The sequence below is a fragment of the Triturus cristatus genome, chromosome 7 (genome assembly GCF_964204655.1).
Source record: "Triturus cristatus chromosome 7, aTriCri1.1, whole genome shotgun sequence".
NCBI lineage: Eukaryota > Metazoa > Chordata > Amphibia > Caudata > Salamandridae > Triturus > Triturus cristatus.
In genome coordinates this window covers 745,943,773-745,968,710 of record NC_140590.1, presented here as the reverse complement: position 1 = coordinate 745,968,710, position 24,938 = coordinate 745,943,773, and the positions used below count along the sequence as shown (strand labels likewise).

At 46.5% G+C, this 24,938-nt stretch overlaps 1 protein-coding gene across 2 annotated transcripts in view; it reads right to left on the bottom strand.

Moving 5' to 3' along the window:
- DNAH17 (dynein axonemal heavy chain 17) overlaps positions 1-24,938 on the bottom strand; it is a 14,992,541-nt gene that overhangs the window by 11,650,575 nt on the left and 3,317,028 nt on the right. The gene's annotated exons all lie outside the window — the stretch shown is intronic.

Genomic DNA, 24,938 nt, shown 5'->3' with positions numbered 1-24,938 from the left:
GGAGAATGGACTTCATGGGCTATAGGGGTGTCCTGTTCATGCTGGGGCACCCTTCCACTTAGAACCAAGCACCCTGCCTTTCAGATTGCAAGGCCTGCCTTAGGGGTGACTTATAGGTTTTTAAGTGTAATGACCCTGGATATAGGGAAACCTATATCTTTCCTAAGTGGTGCCAACACCACCTTAAACAGGCTGCAATGGCAGGCCTGTAGTTGCAAATTGAGTGGTCTCCCGTGGGTGGCAAAATGCATACTTCAGCTCATGATGGACCCCTGGTGTACCTATGCCCTGGGTAACTTAGTACCATATACTAGGACTGAGAACTGTACAGCAGTGTTCAATCTAGGATGTACTTAAGTACTTACCAAACCAATTTAGTAGAGAAAGCACAGAGGCTGGTGTCCTGGTTAGCAGGATCCCAGTCAAACTAGCGAGAAACAGCATTACATCAAGCAAAAAGTGGGGGTAATCATAAAAGCAGATCCTAATTTCCTACACAAGATAACTGTTGTGGAGTCAAATACTAGTTTGAAGGCTAACTCTCTAATTTCTGAAAATCAAATTCACATCCCATAAACTACTATACCTTGGTCTAGGTGACCTCTGTAACTTAGTACACTTCATTACTCTACAAATTAAGAAATATTACCCTATAGAAAAAAAAAACACAACAGCATGGCCTGCTGCCACCACTGACCTATGGCAATTAATAGTCTTATGATTCCTACCCTTTTCAAATAACAATGATAACAGGTGTGAAAGTTCTATGGAAGATGCTTCCACGGGATCCAAGTCCCTCTCCATGCACCAACAGACCCATTATGTCCATGCTGTAATGCACAACTTACTTACCTTCGGTAACAATATATCTGTAAGAAACATTGGTTAGTTATAGATTCCATATATAGAATTATAGAATTATACAGATTCCTTATATAGATTCCTTATATAGAATTACCCCCAGGCGTCAGACTGGATCCAGAAAGTTTTTTCGTCAGCAGTACCTCTGCTTGTTGGAAGGTTTGGTCAGTCGGCTCTGCGTTCATTGTCGGCGTTGTGGTCGCCTGGATGACGTCGCGGCAGCTACTTAGACGCCGCCCTCGCATGTTGACGTCAGCTCTGTACACGACTTTCCACGCCAGAAACGCAGAGCCATGCAACACACTGACCATTGGTGCACAAAACTAGGGCCCTGAAAGGATATCCTTAACCCTAGAAATCAGTTTGCAGAACGGGAAGGATGGGTTAGTCGGTAAGGAATCTATAAGTAACTAATGTTTCTTACAGATATATCGTTACCGAAGGTAAGTAACTTGTGCATCAGAAAGAAACATGTTAGTTATAGATTCCTTACCTTAGAATAGATACCCCAGCAATACCAACCCCGGTGGTGGGTCTGCGAACCAAGATCACACCAGAAAGTCCTGGAGAACTGAACGGCCAAAGAAGCTGTCTCTACGGACTTGGCTGTCCAGGCAGTAGTGTTTGGTGAACGTGTGCAGCAAGGCCCACATGGCCGCCTGACAGATATCATTCAGAGGCACTCCTCTTCCCAAGGCCGTAGTGGCTGCCGTTGCTCTGGTGGAGTGAGCGCGTAGCCCCACTGGAGGCTCCTTTTTAGCTAGAGAGTAACAAGCCTTAATACACAACATGACCCATCGAGAAATGGTGCGTTTGTGTACGGCTCGACCCTTCTTTGCACCCATGTAGCCAACAAAAAGTTGATTATCCACCCGGAACTGTTTTGTGCGATCCAGATAGAAGGAAAGCACAAGTTTTGGGTCCAGTCAGTGGAGCCTCTCTTCTTCCTTTGAAGGATGCAGAGGCGGAAAGAAGGTGGGCAAAGTAATGGTCTGCCCGATATGGAAGGCAGTGACCACCTCAGGAAGGAAGTATGGACGGGTCCGGAGAATCACCTTGTCCGGATGAACAGACAGGTAAGGAGGTTTTGGGGAAGAGCCTGGAGCTCACTCACCCTTCTAGCAAAGTGATGGCTACCAGGAAAGCAGTCTTAAGAGTTAAGAGATGTAAATGCCAAGTATGAAACGGCTCAAAGGGAGCGCACATTAAGTAAGTCAGTACAAGATTCAAGTCCCACTGAGGCATAACGAAAGGAATTGGAGAAAAGAGATGCGTTAAGCCTTTCAAGAAATGGTTAACTACCGGGGACTTGAAAAGAGAAGGCTGATCTGGCAGCCGAAGGAAGGCAGAGATGGCTCAAAGATAGCCCTTGATAGTGCCCAGAGCAGAGCCCTACTGGGCTAAAGAAAGAAGGCACACAATAAGGAGCTACAGAGGGAAAAAGAACCTAGGTCGCCCTCCTCTCAACCAATATTTTTCTACACAGGCCTAGGTCTTAGAAGGTGTAATGGCCGTAAATTGTGGTTCAAAACCCTATCGCTTAAGGTATTTTGTACTACCCATATTTCCAAATTTTGAGGTAGTCACCCACAAGCTCGCCACCTTCAATTTTTGATTAATAAAAGTTTTACTTCAGGCAGTCTCCCCAATGAGCCTCACGGTGTAAGAGCTCATGTAAATTACACCAGGTATTTCTCAAATCCAGTAATGAGAAAAACGTGAGGAAAAAATGTGAGCGAGGCGAGATGGCACCTCACGTGCGCAACACCAATTGAGCCTGCTGACTGGTACTCATCAGCTCTGCCCACTCTTATCATCATTGGTTGCCATCACGCTCCAAAAATAATAAACAATAAATAACGTGTCCACAAAAATAAACCCAAAGAAAATTTTGGAAGAAAATTTTTGTGCGGGTAAATAGGGCGACTGAATAGTGAAAGTAAAACAATGAAAAAGATGCACCCTCTATAGGTTCAAACTTTATTCCTCCTTAGATGTGCATCCAGTTCAAAACTTAAAAAGGTTGCTAAATATGCATACCATTATGTTGTGCCAACATGTTTCATCGCCAAATGTATTTGTAGCGATTTCGGCAGGGCAAATACAGTCGCTTGGCACACGTCAGGGACACTTCTTAGAGTTTCATTCGGGGACCTTGTGGAGCCATGGCCTCACGTACCAGCTCGTTCCTACAGGTCACCCTAGGGCTCCTTGTATGAGTCCTCGTGGTGGTTCAGCATTCAGCTGTAATGCCAATCACACAAAGCCTCACGGAGCTCCTTATCTCCACCTTAATCGTGTGGCCAAACGAGATGAAAATATATATACACATAGTTCCATGTATAAAGCAAGGTCCCACTTACACAATTCCACATTATTTGCAAATTGGCACACAATGCATAATAAAGATGGTATATCCAATGTGGATGGAGATATAGGACCAACATGTGTAGGGGATAAGGAAATAGGTATGTATATATTCTGGGATACATATCAAGTGAATACAGAACCTACAGGCAAGATTGTCAACATGGACCTGGCACTGTTTCATCAAAAGTCGATCATAGTGTTGCCCACCATGTATGATGGTATCATTAATCCCATACAATATGCTGATACTCATCCAAACAACATTTTTTAGAAACTGTGGGGGACAAGGCAGAGTTAAACATAACCCCAGGGAATGTCCTCATTAAGACCTTTCAAATTACTTTTGATACGGAACACCCAACGTTGTTCGCGGCGAAATAGAACCTGTTCCAAAGGTCCCATATTCACATCATAGTGAGGTTTATCAATAATGACCCATTGAAGGTCGTTTTCCGTGTGACCCTTTTCAAGGTAATGTCTTGTCATACGTGTATTTGATTTCTTGCACTGAAAGGTGCTGCGATGTTCGGTGATTCTTTGACGTAATTTGCAACAAGTCATGCCAATGTAAATTAATTAACGAGGGCACGTGATCATATATATCACCCCACTAGTGTTACAGTTGGTGTGGTTATTCAATTTCCATGGTCTTCCTGGTAGGATATCTAGCTCCGTCACATGACTTGTAAAGGGGCAACATGAACAAGAGCCACATGGGAAATTCCCAATCACAGGATTAGTATTCCACAGTGTTGATTGACTGTTGTGATGTACAATGGTTCTTGGTCGTGTATGTACCATGAGATCTTGTAAATTGCTGCACCGTTTCAATGCAAATAGGGGCGAGTCTAATGTAAGCTTGCCTGTGTTAAGTATATGCCAATTCTTATTAATGGCCCTTTTGACATTTATAGTCAGATTGCTGAAAGTAGTCACACACACCAATCTATCTGATTTAGGTTTGGTATAAGTTTCCAAAAGTGCCCCCCTGTCATTGTTACGAGCTCTTTTGGCCGCTCTTTTTATCAGTTGTGTCGGATAGTGTCTGGCAGATAGCTCATCAGTCAGCTTCTTAGCATGTTTGTAATACTGGGCCAGTTCAGAGCAGTTTCTCCTGAGTCTGAGAAATTTACCTACTGGAAGATTAGTTAGTAGTGCTCTTGGATGGAAACTATGAAAACTCAACAGAGAGTTTCGTGCCATCGGTTTCTGGTATAACTCAGTGTGAATCCTCCCATCTTTAGGGTACAGTCTGAGGTCTAGGAAAGGAATAGAGAAGTTGTTATTCTCACCAGTAAACCTCAGATTCGTGTCCCGTGTGTTCAGCCATATAGAGAAGTCTTCAAGAGACCCCTGGTCACCTTCCCAGATGACCAGGATATCATCTATATAGCGCTTCCATAGTTTGAGTTGACCATGGAAAGGGTTATGTAGAGGATAGATGTGTTGTGTCTCAAAGCCATGCATGTAGAGATTAGCCATGCTGGGTGCACAGGTACTCCCCATGGAAGTACCGGTGGTTTGCCGATACAGTTGACCTTCAAAACTGAAAAAGTTTTCTTTAAGTGCTAGTATAGTGCATTGCATGACAAAGTCATTAGGAGTTTGGTCATCACGTGGATTTTTATCTAATAGATCCCGTATTGTCTCAAGGGTGGCATCTTGCGGTATATTTGTATACAATGCTTCCACATCGTATGTAGCCATCAGTTGACAATTGGGATCAAAAGAAAAAGATTCAAGACATTGCAACACATGTTTAGTATCCTGCAGATACGATGGCATTAAGGATACAAATGGTCGGAGAAAGTGATCCACAAATTTCGATAAAGGCTCTAGAAGAGACCCGATCCCAGACACTATCGGTCTACCAGGTGAAGGTCGCTGATTCTTGTGAATTTTAGGGAGGACATAAAAGGCTGGTGTTCTGGGATTTTTCTGAATCAGAAAATCAGCCTCGTTCTTTGTTATCCAACCAGCCTCTTTCCCTTCTTCTACCAGTGACTTAATTTTCAGCTGTAATCGTCTGGTGGGATCTAGTGCAATGCGTGTATAGAAAGTGGTATTCTCTAGCTGTCTACGTCATTCTTGACGATATACCTCTGTGTCCAAAATCACCGTTGCTCCCCCCTTGTCTGCTGGTTTAATCGTGATCAGGGGATCGTTACCTAAATCAGAGATACATTGTCTCTCTAAGTTAGACAGATTGCAAAATACTTTTTGTGTGTAGCTAAGGCCCAATTCATAGTCTTTAAGAACCGCTTTTTCAAAAGTAAGAACTTCGGATGGGACCTGTTGCGATGTTGGCAGGAAGGTAGATTTATTGCGGAGACCTGTGTTCGAGCCCTGATTAAGTGTTTCTGTTTCTGTTCCTGCATCACTAAAGAAAAAGCACAGACGTATTTTACGAAAGAATTCTGCCAGTTCTTTATGGGTCATAAAATCGTCGCAAAGTTTTGTAGGTACAAAACCTAGACCTTTAGACAGAACACAAATCTCTAATTGTGTAAGTGATTTACTGCTCAAATTAACAATTAAGTTGTTGGCTCGCTCGTGGAGGCTGTCATGCTCCTCGTGATCCTCTGTTCCAGCGCGGGATCCCAATTGACTCTGGGAGTCTCCAGTGTCTGACCTCTGTTGCCTCTCCTGCGTCCTCTCCGTCCTCTGCCCTGTCCCAAAAAAGGTTGATAAGACGGACCCCCGTAGGGTGGACAGGGATGAAAAAGGGGTGGTGGAAAAGACCATGGTTGTGGTGGCCACCAAGGCGTTTGTTGATTCTGGTGAAAAGAATAACCTCTACCTCTGCCCCTGCCTCTCCTTGGTTGACGAAGAGATAGGTCCGTATCTGAGTCAGTGGAATCACTCCACTCATCAGAGTTGGAGGTCCACTCGTCCGTATCTCTGCGCCAACCTCGTGTACCTTTCTTATTTACCTTTTTGTTAAGGCTAGCCTGATAACCATCAGCGATGTAGGGGTATACCTTTTCAAGAGAGAATCTATCAAGATCTTTCTTGAGTTTATCAATTTTATACTTAACCAGATCGTCTTTGATCTCGTTCACATTTTTTGTGATCTCGTCTAGCTTCTTTTTGTATATTGAGATCTGTATACCTGTTTTTAGCTGGGTTTCCAGAGATTGAATTTCAATGACTAATAAGTCAGCTGTTTCTTTTGCTGTCGTGATTATTAAGACCAGCCAATCCCTGGTACAGCGCCAGGCTATTTTAGACCAGTTAGTGACGAAGGCCTTATTATCTAGAAATAGTCTAGGGGTATTCGATACAATGAGGCCAGGAGGAGCTATATTACCTCTAAGGTATTCAGTAAGAATGGCAGCATGTAGAATGGTACGTACATGTTGTTTCTTGATGTTGCTAAATTTGGTCCATTCTTCTGTATTGGATAAGGTCTGTGAAGACTTCTCTATATGGCTGAACACACGGGACACAAATCTGAGGTTTACTGGTGAGAATAACAACTTCTCTATTCCTTTCCTAGACCTCAGACTGTACCCTAAAGATGGGAGGATTCACACTGAGTTATACCAGAAACCGATGGCACGAAACTCTCTGTTGAGTTTTCATAGTTTCCATCCAAGAGCACTACTAACTAATCTTCCAGTAGGTAAATTTCTCAGACTCAGGAGAAACTGCTCTGAACTGGCCCAGTATTACAAACATGCTAAGAAGCGGACTGATGAGCTATCTGCCAGACACTATCCGACACAACTGATAAAAAGAGCGGCCAAAAGAGCTCGTAACAATGACAGGGGGGCACTTTTGGAAACGTATACCAAACCTAAATCAGATAGATTGGTGTGTGTGACTACTTTCAGCAATCTGACTATAAATGTCAAAAGGGCCATTAATAAGAATTGGCATATACTTAACACAGGCAAGCTTACATTAGACTCGCCCCTATTTGCATTGAAACGGTGCAGCAATTTACAAGATCTCATGGTACATACACGACCAAGAACCATTGTACATCACAACAGTCAATCAACACTGTGGAATACTAATCCTGTGATAGGGCATTTCCCATGTGGCTCTTGTTCATGTTGCCCCTTTACAAGTCATGTGACGGAGCTAGATATCCTACCAGGAAGACCATGGAAATTGAATAACCACACCAACTGTAACACTAGTGGGGTGATATATATGATCACGTGCCCTTGTTCATTAATTTACATTGGTATGACTTGTCGCAAAGTACGTCAAAGAATCACCGAACATCGCAGCACCTTTCGGTGCAAGAAATCAAATACACGTATGACAAGACATTACCTTGAAAAGGGTCACACGGAAAACGACCTTCAATGGGTCATTATTGATAAACCTCACTATGATGTGAATATGGGACCTTTGGAACAGGTTCTATTTCGCCGCGAACAACGTTGGGTGTTCCGTATCAAAAGTCATTTGAAAGGTCTTAATGAGGACATTTCCTGGGGTTATGTTTAACTCTGCCTTGTCCCCCACAGTTTCTAAAAAATGTTGTTTGGATGAGTATCAGCATATTGTATGGGATTAATGATACCATCATACATGGTGGGCAACACTATGATCGACTTTTGATGAAACAGTGCCAGGTCCGTGTTGACAATCTTGCCTGTAGGTTCTGTATTCACTTGATATGTATCCCAGAATATATACATACCTATTTCCTTATCCCCTACACATGTTGGTCCTATATCTCCACCCACATTGGATATACCATCTTTATTATGCATTGTGTGCCAAATTGCAAATAATGTGGAATTGTGTAAGTGGGACCTTGCTTTATACATGGAACTATGTGCATATATATTTTCATCTCGTTTGGCCACACGATTAAGGTGTGTTACGTAGCAGTAACATGGCCACATTTTTATCGAACTCACATTTGCAAACCGATTATTTTACTACACTGTGGGCATATCATTCGATTTTAGTGTGGTTTTTGTTCTTTGTGAATTTAAAATACAGAAGACTGTTGACTCGTTTGTCATTCGACTCTCTATAGCGTATTTCACGGTTTTTCCGTGGCAAAACTACATCTCCCTTCATCCTTTGCGACCCGGATGCTAACTGTTGTACTTCCGGGTAGACGCACTCATGGAGTTGCCCGTGTGGAGTTAAAAGCATTTTTGAGACGCGCTGTCTCTCCCCCTTCGGTTGGTGCCCAGAACAGGAAATCGCAGATTAACGCAAGGTATTGGAGGTTGTGAGTGCGGGTAGCCGTCAGTGATATGTGCGCTGTAAAGATAGGCTGAATATGTACCTTATATATTCAAGGTCTTTATATTGTTAAGTCGATACCAGCTTACACATGCTGTATAATCTTTAGAGCTGCATACCCGCATTCAGTGACTGTGAACCACTCGTTTTCTGGGATGTGGGTTATAAGGTTATTACCCCCAATTATTGCCCTGAATATTGCGTATGGAGGAATTTAACAGACTTTGCTTGGTGTAGTATAATTCAACTACATAAGCACTAGACCATCACTACATTTGTCCAGCTACGTGCAACATACATTAAAGGTCTATATATTGGTATGTTGATACTATTGAACACACGCTGTACATCTCTGGAGCTGTTTGTTCGCATCTAGTGACTGTGAGGTACTCGTTTCTGGGACATGTGGGTTATAATGTTATCACCCCTAATTATTGCCCTGAACACTGTGTATTGAGTAATCTTATAGACTTTGCTTGTTTAAACAAAACCTAATGACAGTAGTACTAGACTGTCAGTATATATGTCCAGCTATGTGCAACATGGGAGAACCAGTCTGAGCCGTTCTTCTATCTCTTTCTAGTAATTTGTGATTTGAAGCATCATTCTTCGAAAGGTAGAGGTAAATTAACATTACCCCTAGGTGAGTTCTTTATATATACTTACCTGAATGGTGTTTGTTCCCCACTTTTTGAACCACGTGTGTGAAACATATCACGTGTGTGGTGTTTTGGTGTGTGGAGGGTGATTTTGACATTGTGGAAATAATATTGAATTTATTAATCTTTTTTTCAGAGACACTGGACCGGACTGCAGCTGGTTCTGTTGTCATAAACACCCTATCATTGAGTATGGGTTATAAACTTTATTTTTGTTCTTGAAGCAGAGTGATAATATATTAAGGTCCTGATGAATGCCGCGAACGAGTAGTCACCTGGCAGAAACATGTCGACCACTAATAATTAGGATATTATTTCAATCCTATATCACCTCATTTTAATCCTAGCTGATGGGAACTATTATTAAATTGAATTTTGTTACCCTGTAGCTAGTTTTATTTACTCACATTTTGTTTGACTTACACTCTGCCCCTTACTCCCCCTGCCTAAGTTGGCATCCTCATAAAACACCTCACGCTCCTCTCTTATTTTCTTCTGAGAGTTGTAGCCCACACTGTATACCTTGCGGTTGCAGTGTGCAAGAGGGGACCCAATGATGAAGCATGTCACCCTCGGGTGAGTGAGGGTTCTCGTCTTTAAAAGAAAAGATTTCTCCCCCCTTTTTTCTACACACACTGACTTTGTCTTTTAGTACAGTAGAATTTCATCACTGTTTGTGAGATACAGAGCTGATGAGTACCAGTCAGCAGGCTCAATTGGTGTTGCGCACGTGAGGTGCCATCTCGCCTTGCTCACATTTTTTCCTCACGTTTTTCTCATTACTGGATTTGAGAAATACCTGGTGTAATTTACATGAGCTCTTACACCGTGAGGCTCATTGGGGAGACTGCCTGAAGTAAAACTTTTATCAATCAAAAATTGAAGGTGGCGAGCTTGTGGGTGACTACCTCAAAATTTGGAAATATGGGTAGTACAAAATACCTTAAGCGATAGGGTTTTGAACCACAATTTACGGCCATTACACCTTCTAAGACCTAGGCCTGTGTAGAAAAATACTAAAGAAAGAAGGAACAAGAGTACTTCAGAGAGAGGAGCAGAAAGGGGATCCACAGCCTTTGCTGTGCACCATGCCACAAATTTGTTACACCTGCAGGCGTATACCGTCTTAGTGGCGGGACGCCTGGCTGCCAAGATTACATCACAGACTTCGGGAGGCAGGTCAAAAGACGCCAACTGCCGCTGCTCAATCTCCACGCAAGGAGGTGGAGACTGGACAGGTTTGGGTGGAGGACCATCCCCTGCTGCTGCAACAGAAGATCCTCCAGAAGAGGCAGTCTGATCGGAGGATCGATGGCCATGTTGAGCACCTCAGGATACCAGACTCTTCGTGCCCAATCCGGAGCTGCAAGAATGACTTGGGCCCGGTCGTGCCTGATCTTCTTATGCACTCTGGGCAGAAGTGGTATAGGCAGAAAGGCGTACAACAGACCTCAACTCGACTCGCGACGAATAGCATAGCGGAGCGAGTGCCGCCTTGGAAATTCCAACGCGCAGAACTGCTGACATTGCGCGTTCTCTTCGGAGGCAAATAGATCTAACCAAGGCTCTCCCCACTGTTGAAAGAGACTTTGCATCACCTCCGAGTGAAGATGCCATTCGTGATCCATCATGCACCTGCGGCTGAGTTTGTCCGCCCTGGTGTTCAGAGAACCTGCCAGGTGTTGAACTACCAAGGAAATGCCTTGATGTTCCAGCCTTGTCCAGAGGCGAAGGGCCTCCTGACATAGGGTCCACAACCACATTCCACCCTGTTTGTTGCAATACCACATGGCGGTGGTGTTGTCCATGAACACCTGCACCACTCTGCCCCAGACAGAGGGAAGGAATGCCTTCAGTGCAAGATGAATCGCCAGCAGCTCCAGGAGGTTGATGTGAAGCCCGGACTCGGCCGGAGACCAGAGGCTTCTGATTTCCACCTCTCCCATGTTGCCGTCCCATCCCAGAAGGGAGGCATCAGTCACCACAATGTGGTCGGGTTGGGGAAGGGAGAGGGACCTGCCACTGACCCAATCCTGGTTTGTGAGCCACCACTGCAGTTGTTGAGCAGTGCTCTCCGAGTTCTGGACGTAGTCGGACAAATTCCCTGATGATGCACCCATTGGAACTTCAGGTCTCACTGCAGGGCCCACATATGCTACCTGGAATAATTGGTCAGGAGGATGCAGGAGGCCATGAGGCCCAGCATCCTCAGGGTCATTCTGACCAAAACACGGGACAAGGGCTGAAAGATCGGAATCATAGCCCAAATGTCCCGGACCCGCTGTTTGGGAGGATAGACCTGAAAATGCACTGTGTCCAGAACCGCTCAGGTGAAGAGGAGCTTCTGAGAGGGAATCAGGTGCGACTTTGGCACATTGATGGAGAACCCCAGCTGATGCAGGAGGTCGGCCGTACTCTGTAGCCGGGAGATGAGTGCCTAGGGTGAGCCCGCCTTCAACAGCCAGTTATTTAGATAGGGGGAAGATAAAACCCCTGATCTGCGCAGATGAGCTGCGACCACCGCCATCACTTTCGTGAACACCCGAGGGACGCTGGTAAGGCCAAAAGGGAGCACGGTAAACTGAAAATGCTCATGGCCTACCGGAACCGCAGGCAACGCCGGTGGGCCGGCAGGACGGGGATGTGGAAATAAGCATCCTGCAAGTCTAACGCTACCATCCAGTCTTGCGGGTCGAGGGCAAACAAGACCTGAGCAAGCGTCAACATTTTGAACTTCTCCTTCTGGAGGAAGCAATTGACGTCCCTGAGATACACTATAGGACGCAGGCCCTTGTCCTTTTTGGGAACCAGAAAGTAGTGGAAGTAGCAACCACTGTAGGAGAGTAGGGTCTGCTTTTTATGTTCACCCCCACTTTTTGCTTTTGTTTCACTGGTTTTCGACTTAGATGTGGCTGTGGGCCTGCTAATCAGACCCACAACCCAGCTGTTCTCTCTCTAAATTCATACTATGTACTTTAGGTGCATAACCCAATTGGTAAGGATCACCTTTTAGGGCCCTGTACAGTGTACCTTAGGTACCCAGGGCATAGGTGTACCCTAGGCCTACCAGTGGCTGCAGCATGTATTATGCCACCCCTGGCTGGCCTTCCATTATGACACAACTGACTGATAACTCAGCTGGGGCAAGGTCGTGTAATCACCCCTTGCTTAGGTGTAGTATTCCTATACCTACCTTATATATAGACACATGGGTAACCTATCAGTCACTCCTATGGCAGGCCTTAACAATCTTGAAGGCAGAGTGCTTGGTAACATGTGAGATGGTGCTCTAGCATGAGCTGAGCCTGTCTGCAGCTTTCGGAACCATGTCCTTATAGCTGGTCTATGATATCGCCTACCATATACTCTTAAGGTGCCTTATAATCCTCGCGGTTATGGTAACTATGGTTTGGCTTTATCGAAACATGTCGTGTAAGGTGTCTAACACTTTGGAATACTACCCCCACACCATTTCTGGCAATGAGGATAGTATTCCTCCCTTCTAGAGGGAGAAGACATGTTGAAGACGTACTACCCGGTTAAAGTTAACCAGAGCCCCAGCATCACAAAATGGATGCTGCTGCCACAGACACGAGTCTGACCTCCTGCTGCTGGGAGTCCTTCCAGCGAGGGAGGCTTGGACAATAGGTTTCCTGCCTTGGGAGGTGCTAGCACCACCCTAGACAGGCCTTAGTGTATTGGGGCAGGGAGGGATGAATGAAACGAGACACTGCCTGGGGCACACAAGGTTTTCAATGCATAGTCCAGTTCAAACCGGTGCTGGGGCACTCCAGCCCCAGTCCTGGCGCGAAACTGGACAAAGGGAAGGGGGTGTAACCACACTCCTCCCTGGTCCCACCCATAGGAGGGACCTAGCAGGTAACCCAGCCCCCCAGATTAGTATAAGAGTGGGAACTGAGTCCCTAGGACTTTGGATTATCCTGATAACTGAAACTTGAACAGAAACTCTGGACCTTCGACATTCGACTACAGAAGAAGACTGAAGAATCTCCCTTGTGGCCAAGGAGTGGCCACCCTGTGCAAACAGGCACCATCAAGCGACCTGCCGTTTGCTTTGCTCAATGTTCTACGAGGAACCGACTGCAGAGCCCGACCAGCGCCTTGACTTCCAGACTTCTCCGACCCTGATCTACATCCATAGCAAAGCTGAGATCCGTGGAGGCGACGAGAGACGTGGGACCGGCTACCTGGGAAAATTGGCTATTTGCTTCCAGCACAGCTTCTGAGGCATCCTCGAAGTTGTGCTCTGGGGATTGAGAAGCCCCAACCCCGAGCACCATCTGCACCGAATATCAGCCCTCCACACTCCATGAGTTCTGCGTGGGGCCCTTCTGCATTTTCCTGCTCGACGCGTCTGTCCGGTTGCTTGCCCGTTGGCTAGTGACCTCTGCGACGACGAACCTTTGACTTTCCACCGCTGGTTTGGCTCCTCCAGACTGGCCCTTGCTTCCCTGTGAAAGAGAAGCACCTCAGGCCTTCCTGGTCTGCAACAGAAGCGAATCCTTCATTCTGCGTGGGTTGCGCTTGCCAAGGCTTGTTGTGTCCCAACTCGACATCGATGCCGCCGACAGCAAGAGCCCTTGTGGGACAGCTCGCCTCCTGGTTCTGGTCATCCTCGACACCTCCTGGTACCCGTGGCTGCTGCGAAAAGCTTCACCTCTTCACCTGCATCTTCACGACATCGCCTGGTTCCTTCCTGGTTCCTTCCCGGCTCCTGGCTGGTGACCTAGACTCTGTCCCCTCTGCTTGCATGTATCCTCCTTCTTGATTCCATCCTTGGAATCCACCGGACACTCTTCACTGACTGCCTGTCAGCATCTTTCCTTCAGGCATCCATAGGAGTCAATGACGAAACCCAACGCAAGTTCACACCTATGCACCCGCAGCCCGTGGGCTAGGTAACTTGAGTACTCCGGTGCTCACAAGGGTATTGACTATCCTAGTGTCTAGTTTCCAAGTCTCTAACTCCTAGTTCCTTCCGAAGTGTCCTAAAACTCTTAATTTCTAAATACTACTATTTCTATCGACTTTAACGCATTACGCGTGAGTGTTTCCACTCTGCACCTGAATCCCGTGGGCCTCCCACTGCCTAGCAACTGATAGGATAGTGTAGCCCCAGCGATTCCCTAGGCCTAGGCCTAACCTGTGTTCGTGACAGTGGTTCTTATACCACTTACTTAGTATATGGTTTGCGTGGCCCCTAGGGCCTAACTGTATTACTTACCTGTGTGACTTATGTATGCTTAAATAAGGCTGTGTTGTACTTACCTCGAATCTCATAAAGAGTGCTGAGGGTATTTTGACTAGAATAAATACATTCTATTTTTATAATATATCTGTTGTGGTGTCCTTTCATTTGGTATTCAAGGGATTGCAAATGGTATATCAGCTGGCTTCACATGCCATACAGAGTTTAGCCTAAGACTGATCTTGTTCATGCTACCACTAGGATAGCTGGTCTATAAGGTTTACTTTACAACCAATCACCATAAGGGTTGTTTGGACTGATACAAGGTGTACACTAGAACTAGTGACATCATATATCAGGCCAACTTCTCACATTGGTGAGCAGCGGTTGGGATCTGAGCTTTCTGTTGTAATACCATTGCAATCTTGAGATATCAAATTGAAAGATCACAAAGATATTTGTAAGGTACATATAACATAGCTTATAAATACTTAAGTTCTACTGAACTTAGTTGTTGTAGGTTGAAGGGCCTAGCACACCCTGACTACAACTACTAGAGAGGTTTTAGTAGATACAACTAGTGTAGGTAGGTCCACACACCACACCCTCACTAGATCATGTCTCTGAGAGGAGATCAAGTTCATTCTCTCTCAGGAGGAGGATATCCTAGAAATATACCCTCTAGATATGATACATTAACTTTTCAGGAGATGAGACAATTGTGTACCTCCAGAAAGTTAAAACAGGGTTCAAACCCTACCCTCATTTATCTAGTGGAGATCTTAGAAGAGTATGATGCTCAGAGAGCCTCCCAGTGGGGCCTTAGGTACCAATGAGGGTCTGCCCTCTGCAGAAGATTCCCCTCACAATACTGATCAAGAAGAGTCAGCGGGGACTTCAGAAGATGAGGTAGACAGCCAGGTCCAAGTTAGGAGACTTAGCCAGGCTAACTTAAGCCTACGTGGGAGTCTGACTGGGGTCCCCCCATTCAGACCCTCAAGTGGACTTAACCAGAGAAGCAGGAGAGGAAGATCCCCTTCAAGGGAATCTATCCACTCCCATGTCTCTAATAGCTCCAATGCCTCTTCTCACAGGGGAATGACTTCTCCACAGAGAAAAGAGCATCAGGCCAGAATGAGGGAAGTCAATCTGAGGGTTGAAAGGGAAGAACTTGCCCTTGCCAAAGAAAGACTTGCTCTGGCCAGAGAGCAAAAGTTAAGTGGGCTAGGACCCACTGATGGCAGCAATATCCCTAAGGATAGAGACTGGGCCTATGATAATAGAAACCTGAGCAAGATTGTCCGTCCCTACAAGTGTGGGGATGACATCCACAAATGGATAACTGCTTTGGAGAGGGCTTGCAAAGTACAGCAGGTACCCCAAAGTCAGTGGCCAGCTATCCTGTGGCTCTCCTTCTCTGAGAAAGGTAGAGACAAGCTCCTCACAGTTAGTGATGAGGATGCTGACAATTACACTGTCCTGAAGAGTGCTCTGATTGATGGGTTTGGCCTAACCACTGAACAATACAGGTTGTTGTTCAGGGATACCCAGAAGACAGACTCAGGACTGGACTGACTTTGTAGATTGTGCCACTAAGGCTTTGGAAGGCTGGTTATTGGGTAGTAAGGTTAAGGACTATACAGGATTGTATAATTTGATCATGAGAGAACAAATACTTCACAACTGTCCAAACCAGCTGCTGCATCAACACTTGATTGACTCTGACCTAACTTCTCCCCAGGAATTGGGAAAGAAGGCAGATAGGTGGGTCAGGACTAGAGTTAAGCAGAAAAACCAGAACCAGGGCGGTGATCAGAAAAAGGCAGACCAGAAGGGTAATGAGCAGAAATCAAAATACCAGAAGTCTTCACCAGTGCCCCAAAAGGCTTAGGGGGACAGGGGTACCCAAAAAGGATAAAAAGAAAGATGGCCAAAAGAAACCTTGGTGTAACTATTGTAAGTCAAATTCCCATTGGTTTAGTGAGTGCACCAAAAAGGACAAGCCCCCAACCACCATTGCCCCTAAGGCAACTGTACCCCCTAGTCCAGCTGTAAGTGGTGGTTCCCAGCAAAAGGGTGTAATAGGGTTAACCCTGGGAACTGAAGTGGATTCTGGCCTAGTCAGAATACCCACTCAGGCTGTTCTGATCTGTGATGGGGACATAGCTTTGTCCTCTACTGTGGGTCCCAGTAACCTGGACAAGTACAGACAGACTCCTTTGATCAACCAGAGAATGGCTCATGCCTACAGGGACACAGGTGCTAGTGTCACAATGGTGACACCTGCCTTTGTGGACCCTGGACAGATCATGCTAGGTGAGAACTACCTAGTGACCAACGCTAGCAATGCCACTACCTCCCATAGTGTGGCAATTGTTAACTGCTACTGGGGAGGGGTAACTGGCCTCAAGAAAGTTGTGGTGAGTTCAGATCTTCCTGTAGAGTGTCTGTTGGGAAATGACCTTGAAACTTCAGTGTGGGCTGAAGTGGAGTATAGGACCCATGCAGAAATGCTGGGAATAGATGCACATGTCCTTGCTGTGACTAGGTCACAGGCCAAAAAGTGCAACACTGAACAAGTGCTGGATCCTGGGACAATGGACCAGACACAACCCAAGAGAAAGAGCAGTAGGGTTAAGGCTGTGCCTTCCCCCCTGCCTCAGGTAGAGAGTCAGCCCTCACAGGAGGATGATTCTGAGAGCCCTGAAGGAACTGTCCTAGAAGAAATGGAACCTGACCAGGTTGAGTTTCTTGGGACAGGGGGACCTTCAAGGGCAGATCTGAGGCAGGCACAATTAGACTGTCCTTCTCTTGAACCCCTCAGACAGCAGGCTGCTGCTGAGGCTGCAGGGAATGCTCAAGGTACCCATAGAGTGTATTGGGATGAAGGGCTGCTGTACTCAGAGGCTAGAGACCCCAAGCCTGGTGCGTCCAGGAGGTTGGTCATACCATTGAGTTTCAGAGGCTTCCTTCTTACCATGGCCCATGATATTCCCCTTGCAGGAAACTTAGGCCAGAATAAGACCTGGGACAGACTTGTCCCTCACTTTCACTGGCCTCACATGTCAGAAGATACCAAGGAGTTTTGACGCTCCTGTGTCACCTGCCAAGCCAGTGGCAAATCAGGTGGCACCAAAAAGGCCCCCCTCATACCACTACCTGTGGTGGGGGTTCCCTTTGAGAGAGTGGGGATAGGCATTGTAGGACCAATGGACCCCCAAACAGCATCTGGGCACAGATTCATACTGGTGATAGTGGACCATGCCACCAGGTATCCAGAAGCTATACCCCTAAGGACCATAACAGCACCTGTTGTGGAAAGGGCCCTACTTGGAGTATTCTCCAGAGTGGGTTTTCCAAAGGAGGTTGTCTCTGACAGAGGTGCCAACTTCATGTCAGGATATTTAACTGCAATGTGGAAGGAGTGTGGTGTAAACTACAAATTCACTACACCCTGTCACCCACAATGCAATGGGCTTGTGGAAAGATTCAACAAGACCCTAAAAGGGATGATAAAAGGTTTACCAGGCAAGCTTAGGCGAAGATGGAACATCCTTTTACCCTGCGTTCTGTTTGCTTACAGAGAGGTCCCACAAAAGGGGGTTGGCTACAGCCCTTTTGAGCTTTTCTTTGGGCATCCTGTAAGGGGACCCCTGTGTCTAGTAAGGGAAGGATGGGAGAGACCTCTCAGACAACCCAAACTGGACATAGTGGATTATGTACTTGGCCTCCGCTCCAGGATGGCAGAGAATATGAAGAAGGCTTCTAAAAACCTTGAGGCAAGCCAAGAACTCCAAAGAGCTTGGCATGACCAAAAGGCTGTGCTGACTGTGTACCAGCCAGGGCAGAAAGTGTGGGTGTTGGAGCCAGTGGCCCCAGCAGCACTCCAGGACAAATGGTCTGGACCCCACACTATTGTTAAAAAAAAGGGAGTCCCAGAAGCCCCCACAGGGTGCTTCATGTCAACAGGTTAAAGGCATATGGTGACAGGGCAGACATGGGCTTACTCATGGCTACAGATGAGGGGCAGGAGGAAGAGAGTGACCCTCTCCCAGACCTGCTGACTCAGAACCCTGATGATGGTTCAGTTGATGGTGTGGTCTTTTCTGACAGCCTCACTGACCATCAGCAACAGGACTGCAGACAAGTTATACAGGCCTACAGACATATGTTCTCTCTGACCCCGAGTCAGACAAACTGGTGCACCCATGAGGTGGACACTGGTGACAGTCTGCCAGTGAAGAGTAAAATCTACAGGCAACCTGACCATGTCAGGGACTGCATAAAGATTGAGGTACAAAAGATGTTGGAGCTGGGAGTCATTGAACCTTCAGAGAGCCCTTGGGCTAGTCCTGTAGTTCTTGTGCCAAAACCTCACACCCAAGATGGTAAGAGAGAGATGAGGTTTTGCGTGGATTACAGAGGTCTCAATGCTGTCACTAGGACAGATGCCCACCCAATACCTAGGGCAGATGAGCTCATTGACAGATTGGCAGCTGCCAAGTTTTTGAGTACATTTGACCTGACAGCAGGCTACTGGCAAATCAGACTAGCTGAGGATGCAAAGGCCAAAACTGCTTTCTCAACCCCAGGAGGACATTATCAATTAGTGATAATGCCCTTTGGCTTGAAGAATGCACCCGACACTTTCCAAAGGTTGGTGAATCAAGTCCTTCCAGGTCTGGATGACTACTGTGCAGCTTATCTTGATGATATTGCTGTCTTTAGCTCCACCTGGGAGGATCACCTGGTCCACCTGAGGAATGTTTTAGAGGCCCAGCAAAAGGCAGGCCTCACTATCAAGGCCACTAAGTGCCAGATAGGGCAGAGCAAGGTTGTGTACCTGGGCCACCTGGTAGGTGGGGGTCAGGTTCAACCACTGGAGAGCAAGATCCAGACCATAAAGAACTGGACTCCTCCAATTACCCAGACTCAGGTCAGAGCTTTCTTGGGCCTGACTGGGTACTACAGAAAGTTTGTTAAGAACTATGGGTCCATTGTGACACCACTTAATGACTTGACCTCTAAGAAGATGCCAAAGAAAGTTCAGTGGACAGTAAGCTGTCAGAAGGCATTTGATGACCTGAAGCAGGCCATGTGCACTGCACCTATTCTGAAAAGTCCAGACTACTCCAAAGAGTTCACACACGGAGCTCTCGCTAGCGAGGGTAACTGGGGCTGCGAGCTGCGTGTTACCAGAACTTGGTGACTATCTCCGTAACTGCCACGATCTTGATTGCATTTTAAGAAACGTTTTTATATTTGTTATCTTCGTGACTGCTACGACCTTGATTGCATTTTAAGAAACGTTTTTATATTTGCTACGATTGTATCTTTGGGGGGATTTCAATAGCATTAAGGGGAATTTTAAACCAGGCACTCTGACACCCTTACCATCTTTCACCTTCTTTCGCCTTGCACAGCCGCTTTTCAGCCGATACTCGGCGGCGGTGGGCGCCATCTTTGGTGAGGCTGGGGGAGCGCTCTAGTCGCGCCGTCCTCACGCCCTCCTGGAATATTTAACAGGGTCTGTCAGCGATTTCGGTGCCCACACGGAGCTCTCCCTAGCGAGGGTAACTGGGGCTGCGAGCTGCGTGTTACCAGAACTTGGTGACTATCTCCGTAACTGCCACGATCTTGATTGCATTTTAAGAAACGTTTTTATATTTGTTATCTTCGTGACTGCTACGACCTTGATTGCATTTTAAGAAACGTTTTTATATTTGCTATGATTGTATCTTTGGGGGGCTTTCAATAGCATTAAGGGGAATTTTAAACCAGGCACTCTGACACCCTTACCATCTTTCACCTTCTTTCGCCTTGCACAGCCGCTTTTCAGCCGATACTCAGCGGCGGTGGGCGCCATCTTTGGTGAGGCTGGGGGAGCGCTCTAGTCGCGCCGTCCTCACGCCCTCCTGGAATATTTAACAGGGTCTGTCAGCGATTTCGGTGCCCACACGGAGCTCTCCCTAGCGAGGGTAACTGGGGCTGCGAGCTGCGTGTTACCAGAACTTGGTGACTATCTCCGTAACTGCCACGATCTTGATTGCATTTTAAGAAACGTTTTTATATTTGTTATCTTCGTGACTGCTACGACCTTGATTGCATTTTAAGAAACGTTTTTATATTTGCTATGATTGTATCTTTGGGGGGCTTTCAATAGCATTAAGGGGAATTTTAAACCAGGCACTCTGACACCCTTACCATCTTTCACCTTCTTTCGCCTTGCACAGCCGCTTTTCAGCCGATACTCGGCGGCGGTGGGCGCCATCTTTGGTGAGGCTGGGGGAGCGCTCTAGTCGCGCCGTCCTCACACCCTCCTTTCTCTCTATATTATGTGCAGACCAGCCAGACGGCGCAGCGGGCTGGCGCAGCGGGCGCGCCGGATGCGCGCCGAAGCCGCGCCAAAGCCAAGCCCGTCTGCGTCCGTCCGCGCCAGGACTGTGCCGGCTGCGGGACATGCTGGGCAACAACCACTGATCATCAGGTATGACAATAAGGCCCTATTAGCATTACGCCCCAAGATAGGTGCACTGTGTAAGGGTTGTCCACCCACTGATTATCTCCGGGGTCCCTTCTCATGTGTACACTGTAAATGGACCCCACCCGAGATGCCCTTAAAGACGCCAAAAAATCCCGTTCCCTCAATGTGCGGAGACAATAACTTCAAAGGAGGTCTTATCAATGCCCGCTCGTTGTGTGGCCACAGCCAAGACATCCACGATCTAATAATGTGTCACAGTCTTGACGCCCTTTTCATAACAGAAACATGGCTCAACGATTCATCCAATCCTGATTTGGCCATTGCCCTTCCTCCGAATTTTACCATCTTTAGGCAGGACAGACAAATCGGGCGAGGAGGGGGGGTTGCAATTATTGTCAGAGGGTCATTTTTGTGTCATACATTCGATCTGGGCCCTCTCAAAGGAAGTGAGAGCATTGGCTTTTCGATCAGACTTAATGCCTCTACCTCCTTTTCGGGAGGCCTAATTTATCGCCCTCCAGGCAATGCCACTCCCTTTCTAGACTCCCTAGATGAAGTACTCGGGTCACTTATGCTACGTTACCCACAATTTATTTTATTAGGAGATATGAATTTACATCTGGAATCAGGCACAGACCCTAATGTTACTTGCTTCCATCATACTCTGAATATTTTCGGACTGGCTCAATTAGTGACTACACACACCCACCTAGCCGGCCACACTCTTGATGGCATTTGTTCTAACTTAATTACCATGACTACGTCTCCCCCCATTCCGCAAATTTGGACCGACCACAGTTTCATTCCCTTTGTCATCAAGAAACAAGTTCTAGCTCCATTAATAACAAAGCACCCTCAATCATCCCCCTCGGTAAATTGGAGAAAAGTGATTGATCGTATCCAGTTGGATACCCAGTTATTGGTTCAGGCCCCTGAACTGAGAGGAGATGTAACGACTGATTCTCGTAACTTTCACGTCTGGATGGATCGGATTATTTTAGAAAATTCCGACCCCAAAGGCGACTGCGGGAACTGGCCTAAAAGGAAGTTAAGGGCCCCATGGTACACTCAGGCCTTAACTGAGAGCCATTTACTTTGTAGAATTAGAGAAAGGAAGTGGAGGAAAACATATGATGAGGTCTCAAGAGCCCTTTATGTTCAGCAGAGGAAATTATACCTCTCTAGCATAAAGGCTGCTAAAAAGGAGTATTACACCAAAGCTATTAATGATGCCCATCAGAAACAAAAAACTGTTTTCTCTATAGTTAAATCCTTTACCCACCCCAAAGCCCTCCAGCCCGAAATTCCGCCCTCCGAAAGTTTGTGCAACCAAATTGCGGATTTCTTTGAGAAAAAGATTGTAAACATCCAAAAGGATTTCCCGCCTCCTTTGTCTTCTCCTACTTTAGGCCCCCAAAAGCTTGTAGCCGAAAATAGCCATTCTCTTGGAACTTTCCAACCGGTCTCCCACCAGCAGACCCGCAAGGCGATTTTGGCTTGTAAGTCCGGAGCACCTACCGACTCCTGTCCCCCCTGCATTCTACATCATCTAGTTGAGGTAGTTAATCCGACCATCAATGCCATCAATAACGCATCCTTAGCATTGGGGATTGTGCCTAATGAATGGAAAAAGGCTATTGTAAAACCCCTCATGAAAAAGCAGAACAAATCGCCAACTGATCTGACGAACATGCGTCCCATCTCACTCCTGCCTGTTTTAGGAAAGATCACTGAACAGATGGTGCATCTGGAACTAAAAACATATGTCGAGAACCATAACATCTTGCATCCCCAGCAATCTGGGTTTCGCCCTGGCCATTCCACTGAAACGGCCCTGATAGAACTCTCTGACTCCATCAAGTTCCTGCAGGATGAGGGAAAGCAGGCTGTCCTCATCCTGCTCGATTTAACAGCAGCTTTTGACACTATCTCCCATGTCATCTTGAATGACAGGCTGCGAGAGATCGGCGTGACAGATACGGCTTTGGCATGGGTCACATCCTTCTTGTCCAATAGGTCTCAAACTGTATCTTTGGGTCACTACCTATCCAGCGACAAAACCATTACATCTGGTGTACCGCAGGGATCCATATTAAGCCCACTTCTTTTCAACATCTATATGGCACCCCTCCTCGCTGTGATAGAGTCACACGGGATCCTCGTTACGTCATATGCTGACGACACTCAATTGGTCGTCTCCATTGACAAAAACCGCACGGATACAGAATTGCGTTTTCAGAAATGTCTCACTGAGGTATTTCAGTGGTTAAACAAAAACCACTTGAAGTGCAACAGTGAGAAAACTGAAATCATACCATTAGGCCAGGATCTACTTTTCCGCCCGAGAGATTGGTGGCCCAAAGACTCTGAGGCTCCCCCCAGTGCTGTGTCTTCTGCGCGCAATCTGGGCGTACAATTTGATGCTACCTTATCTTTTGATGATCATGTTAGGATCACGGCTGGCAGCTGTTTCGGTCTTATTAAATCCCTAAAGAAATGTTTCGACTTCCTCCCCATTGCCTCTAGGAAATCGGTCGTGGTTGCACTGATACTCTCCAGACTCGATTATTGCAATGGGTTGATGGCAGGAGTGAAAAAGTCCACTTTGAAGAAGTTACAAAGTGTACAGCACGCGGCGGCACGGTTAGTGTTAAAACTTCCCAGGAAATCTTCAGCCTCAACTGCATTGAATTCTCTACACTGGCTGCCACTGCATAAGAGAATCCTTTTTAAACTCTTACTCACAGTTTTCAAATCTTTGAAAAATACAGGCCCTAAATACCTTGTTAATCGTTTCATTCATTACGATCCTGTACGATGTCTGCGATCCTCAGGGGCCAATCTTGTTATGATCCCGAGGCATAAATATAAAACTAGGGGCGGAAAAACGTTCACAGTTCTAGCAGCAAGGGCCTGGAATAACCTACCCGTAAATCTTAGACTGATTGGGTCTGAGTGTCTTTTTAGGAAACAACTGAAGACCTGGGTCTATCAGCAATCTGATACCTATGTATTGGCAGCTATCTAGATTTTTTCACCACATATTCTTTATACGCATGCTCAGCGCCAAGATGCTCCTTCCGGAGCGAAAGTTGCGCTTTACAAATACCCTATTAACAATAACAACAACAATAACAATTGTCCAAACAGATGCTTCTGAGTTGGGTGTGGGAGCTGTTCTTTCACAACTGAATATAGATGGTCAAGACCAGCCCACTGCTTTTATTAGTAGAAGGCTGAACCCTAGAGAGAAACGTTGGTCAGCTATTGAGAGGGAGGCCTTTGCTGTGGTTTGGGCCCTGAAGAAGCTGAGGCCATACCTGTTTGGCACTCACTTCAAGATTCAGACAGACCATAAGCCCCTCTTGTGGCTAAATCAGATGAAGGGTGAAAATCCCCAACTTCTTAGGTGGTCCATTTCCCTACAGGGGATGGACTTCACAGTGGAACATAGACCTGGGACTGACCATGTCAATGCAGATGGACTCTCCAGATATTTCCACTTAGAACATGAAGACTCAACTGGTCAAGGTTAGTTTAATGTCCCTAAGTTTGGGGGGGGGGGGGTTGTGTAGGAGAGTAGGGTCTGCTTTCTATGTTCACCCCCACTTTTTGCTTTTGCTTCACTGGTTTTCGACTTAGATGTGGCTGTGGGCCTGCTAATGAGACCCACAGCCCAGCTGTTCTCTCTCTAAATTCAAAATATGTACTTTAGGTGCATAACCCAATTGTTAACCCCTTCTGTGCCACGCCCTTTCCCCCTCCTGTGCCGGGCGTTACATTAGTGGGTGGGGTTCATAATGAGTTAGTCTCGTCATGGGCACAGCGCGACCGTGCTCCATGACGAGACTCTCGTCATGGGCACAGAAGAGGTTAAGGATCACCTTTTAGGGCCCTGTACAGTGTACCTTAGGTACCCAGGGCATAGGTGTACCCTAGGCCTACCAGGGGCTGCAGCATGTATTATGCCACCCCTGGCTGGCCTTCCATTATGACACAACTGGCTGATCACTCAGCTGGGGCAAGGTTGTGTAATCACCCCTTGCTTAGGTTTAGTATTCCTATACCTAACTTACATATAGACACATGTGTACCTATCAGTCACTCCTATGGCAGGCCTTGACAATCCTGGAGG